This window comes from Leucoraja erinacea, chromosome 23 (genome assembly GCF_028641065.1).
Source record: "Leucoraja erinacea ecotype New England chromosome 23, Leri_hhj_1, whole genome shotgun sequence".
Lineage (NCBI taxonomy): Eukaryota > Metazoa > Chordata > Chondrichthyes > Rajiformes > Rajidae > Leucoraja > Leucoraja erinaceus.
This window is the reverse complement of record NC_073399.1, coordinates 12,970,005-12,975,104: the sequence shown is the minus strand read 5'-3', so window position 1 is coordinate 12,975,104 and position 5,100 is coordinate 12,970,005. Positions and strand designations below refer to the sequence as shown.

The 5,100-nt window shown below is 44.8% G+C and overlaps 1 non-coding gene across 1 annotated transcript; it reads right to left on the bottom strand.

Annotated features, from left to right (window-relative positions):
- Window positions 1-4,577: 4,577 nt before the first annotated feature.
- On the bottom strand, window positions 4,578-4,695 carry LOC129708503 (5S ribosomal RNA). The gene has a single exon (XR_008725362.1). It is a non-coding gene; the product is annotated as a 5S ribosomal RNA (ribosomal RNA).
- Window positions 4,696-5,100: the final 405 nt, after the last annotated feature.

Sequence of the window (5,100 nt, the reverse complement as noted above, 5' to 3'; positions counted from 1 at the left end):
TAGCTACTTGTAATATTTTTCAAAGCAGCAGGCACTAGATGGAAAATTCACACAGCGTCGGGGCGGCACGTTGGCGCAGCGACAGAGTTGCTGCCTAATAGCGCCAGAGACCCGAGTTCGATCCTGACTACGGGTTTTGTCGGTGCGGAGTTTGTACGTTCTGCCCGTAACCAGCGTGGGTTTTCTCCGGGTGCTCCAGTTTCCTCTCACACTCCAAGAACGCACAAGTTTGTAGGGTAATTGGGCTCTGTAAATTGTCCCTACACTCCAGGGACAATTTACAGAAGCCAATCAACCTACAAACCTGAGTTTTGGAGGAATCCGGAGCACCTGGAGAAAACCCTCGCGGTCACAGAGAGAACGTACAAACTCCGTACCGACAGCACCCGTAGTCAAGATCGAATCGGGGTCTCAGGCGCTGTGAGGCAGCAACTCCACCGCTGTTCCACCGTATCCTTCTTGATTTTACTCTGCTGTCCAATGGATGCAATTATTTTTGGGTAATCTTTCCTTTTGACATATCTGTAGAAACTCCTGCCTTTTTTAAATATTGTTTAAATATTTTACACTCCTATTTTAGCCTTTTTTATTATTGTTATTATTATTATTATTGTTTTTTTTGTTATTACTATTATTACTATTGTTATTATTATTATTATTGTTATTTTTGTTATTGTTATTGTTGTTATTATTATTATTATTGCTATTATTAGTATTATTACTATTATTATTACTATTATTATTATTATTTTAATCTTCACTGCTTCCTAGAAATTTCCCAAGCCTGAGGGCTAATACTATTCTTGCCAATGTTATAATTCTTCTGTTATCAATATCATCTTTAACTTCCCTAGATGGCCACAGATGGAACAACTTTCCCAAAAGTTTGTATTTCTTGAGGGCTAAAATACATTTGGCAGTTTATCTGCAGCCAGGGGTCAAGGAAAGAGCGTTCACGTCGCGGCCCTGTTTCCACCAATCTTTCCACCACCACGCACAAGAGGCGCAAGACACAAGACGCCATTGTATGCAGATGCCGAGAAGTGTGTTCAGCTCTGGCTGAACAATTTCTGATCTTGCGATGTGGACTCGATAAGAAGACCTACAGCCAAATCTTTTAACCTCATTTCCTATTCTATATTACCTAATTTACCCCCATGGCTGTATTTAAGTTTGAGATTTGACTTTGTGATTGCACCTCTCAACCAGCATATGGAACCTAAGCCGCCTTCCTAGTCCTCCGACCAGTCTGATTAGATTGTGTCACTGCCTGCTTTGTTGTTACCTTCTCCTTGCTAACAATGGTCTATGCTACATTTTTCTTGATCTGCATCTCTTTTGAACTCTTACACTTCTAACGCCCTCCCTCTCCCGTGACCCTCAGTCTGAAGAAGGGTCTCGACCCAAAATGTCATCCATTCCTTTACTCTAGCATTTTGTGTCTATCTTCGGTGTAAACCAGCATCTGCAGCTCCTTCCCACACATAATTATATTGTGATCACTTTATTCCTGGGAAGATCCATTACATTAAGATTACTAAATGACCTGTGTCTCATTAAACAAGACGAGGGTCGAGTTTGGTCTCAGGTGTTTTGTTTCAGGGTGGCACGGTGGCGCAGCGGTGAAATTGCTGCCTCACAGCGCCAGAGATCCGGGTTTGATCCTGACTACGTGTGCTGTCTGTTTGTACGTTCTCCCCGTGACCCCGTGGGTTTTCCCCCGATGCTTCGGTTTTTCCGCCCGCACTCCAAAGATGTACAGGTTTGCAGGTTAATTGGCTTCGATAAATTTGTAAATTATCCCAAGTGTGTGTAGGATAGTGCTAGTGTAAGGGGAACGCTGGTCGGCACGGACTCGGTGGGCCGAAGGGCCTGTTTCCGCGCTGTATCTCTAAATTCTAAAGTAAAACTGAAGTAGAAAACTGGTCTGAATGTCCTTTATGAACTCAAATACCACATAACTTTCCGATTTTGATTTGCAAGGTTTATATCAAGATTAAAGTGGCTCATGATTATTGCTTTCCTTTGCAAATAACCCTCTATATTTCTTAATTAATACTCTCGCTAACAGCATTTCTGCTGTTCGTGGTCTTGTAAAAACTCAGTTCTGTTCTCTGTCATCATTGGACTGCCTGCGCTCTGATTCTCTTTCCTGCTTCTTGAACCTAAATCACTTCTCATTACTGCTCTTAAGTCACCCATCAATTTCAGTGCTACACGCTGCTCTTTCCCCCCTCCCCCTTCCCATCTTTTTCCATTCCATCAGGCTTCCAAAATCATTTGCGATATTTAAACTATCAAACCTCCTTCATCACTTCCCACTGGTCGACACGGACTCGGTGGGCCAAAGGGCCCACTTCCACACTGGGTCTCTGCCTAAAACTAAACCTTAAACTGAAGCTAAAGTCAGAAAGAAGTAGAGAGCCGAAGATTTGCGGATGCTGATTTACAAAAGAAGGCCTGGAGTAACTCAGTGGGTCAGGCGGCATCGCTGGAGAACATGGATAGGTGACGTTTCGGGTCAGGAAACTTTGGCAGACTTCAGATTGAAGGGGTTGATAGTAAAGTATAGTTGAGAGAGTTGAGGACCGTTGCAGGTCTGGGTGTGTGAGCCCGGAGCTGCGGGAAAGACGGAGTGAGGGCCTGCAGGTGCCACCACGTTGTAGAGAGAGTGGAACTCAGGGCTGAGATGGGGAACTGATGTGTTGTCCTTTGGTGCAGTAGGTTGAGTGTAGGGACCTGAGATACTGGTTGGGCCCAAATTGGGAGGGGTGGAGGTGGAGCTGGTAAACACTGCATCTGAGGTCAGGGTGGAACCCAGATCTACCCGCTACGCCATTCTGCTTCCCGACAGTCATTGGTGATCACTCATTGTTGCCCCATAGGACATCAGTGCAGGAGTCCCACAGGGGCTTAAAGAAATAGGTGACTTTTCGGGTGGAGACCCTTCTTCATCTGCCTCTCCTCTCTTTCACCCCCTAGAAGGTCTGAGCTATAGAGTTAGGTTGGGCTGGCTGGGACTCTATTCCATGCAGCACTGGAAGGTGAGGGGTGATCTTATAGAGGTGCACAAAATTATGAGAGGAATAGATCAGGTAGACGCACAGAGTCTCTTACCCAGAGTAGGTGAATCGAGGACCAGAGGACATAGGTTTAAGGTGAAGGTTCGGAATATGAGGGGTGACTTTTTCACACAAAGGGTGGTGGGTGTATGGAACGAGCTGCCAGAGGAGGTAGCTGAGGCAGGGACTATCCCAACATTCACGAAACAGTTAGACAGGTACATGGATAGGACAGGTTTGGAGGGGTATGGACCAAACGCAGGCATGTGGGAATAGTGTAGCAGGAACATATTGGCCGGTGTGGGCAAGTTGGGCCGAAGGGCCTGTTTCCACGCTGTATCGCTCTGTGACTATGACTATGACAGTGGCCAAGACCTGAACATCTTCACGATCCTCGCTGGCACTTTCCCCTCCACACTGCAGCGTAGCAGTGGGTGATGTTTGCTGACGTCTGTGCAAGGTTGAATTCTAGTCGTGGCTCCTCGGGTAATAAGGCAGATTGTGTCTGCACGCCTGGATAACTTAAAACTCCAGGCGATGAGTGTTGCTAAAGTGGAACCTAAGCACAATAATAATGTTTGAATGCTAAAATTGAAAATTCTCTCAGTTCATTAAATCTATTTCTAATGACAGAATGCTACCTATTGAGAGTTTATTTAATTCACTTGCACATACTGTTGCATAATAGATCCAAACCCATAAGAGAATTCTGAGACTTCAAATGCTTGTGCAAACATTTATTTATAGCCTCTCGTTCCCTCATGCCTATTTTCTTCAGCCTCAAGTGCTCCCCTGCCTATACACCATATGGGCTCGAAGACAAACTGCTACCTAGACTCCAACTTTAACATTTTAAACAAGTTTTATAAAAAAAAATGAGTGATTGGGCCTTAACTGCTGAACTGAAAATCCGGCCATATTGTGCCACAGTCTTCAAAACCAGGATTTTAGTTTAGAGGTACAGATCGGACACAGGCCCCTTCGGCCCACCGAGTCCACACCGACCAGTGAACCCCGCACACTAACGCCACCGTACACACACTCGGGACAATTTGACATTTTACACCGAGCCCATTAACCGACAAACTTGTACGTGTTTAGAGTGTGAGAGGAAACCGAAGATCTGGGAGAAACTCCACGCAGGTCACGGGGACAACGGACAAACTCCGTACAGACAAGCGTCCGCAGCCAGGATCGAACCCGGGTCTCTGGTGCTGTAAGGCAGTTGCTTTACCGCTGCGCCACCGTGCTGCCCTGTTGTGAGAGGTGTAGATGGGGAGGTGAGAGAGGAATGATTCTATAATTCTACTGTAACAGCATTTAAAAGACACTTGGACACGTACATGAATAGTAAATAATTTAAATTGTGCTCTTTATCCTTTATCTGTGTACTGTGCATGGTTTGATCGTATTCTCGTGTAGTCAGATTCAGATTCAGATTCAATTTTAATTGTCATTGTCAATGTACAGTACAGAGACAACGAAATGCATTTAAGACAACAAAATGCATTTAAAAGTCTACGGCACCTGGTATTCCCAGGCGGTCTCCCATCCAGTACTAACCAGGCCTGAGCCTGCTTCGCTTCCGAGATCAGACGGGATCGGGCGTGTTCAAGCTAGTATGGCCGTAGTCTTTCCTCTGATTGTTTTTCTTTTCTTAATTAGTACGGGTGTCAGGTTATGGGGAGAAGGCAGGAAAATGGGTTAGGAGGGAGAGATAGATCAGCCATGATTGAATTGCAGAGTAGACTTGATGGGCCGATTGGCCTAATTCTACTCCTATCACATGATCTTTTAATCTTATGACTGCTTTTAGTTTCTTTCTTCTATTCCCCAATAAGAGACAAATAAAAATGTGATTTTTCAATCCTCCAATAATATAAATGCTACACTGGTAATAAAAAATATAATGGTACAATGCCAGCAAAGATTGAAATAGCTTGTTTTGTGCGTTACAGCACAGTTACAGACCCTTCAGCCCAAGTCATCCATGCTGACGAACATGTCCCTTCTAATCTGGTCCCATTTCCCTGCGTTT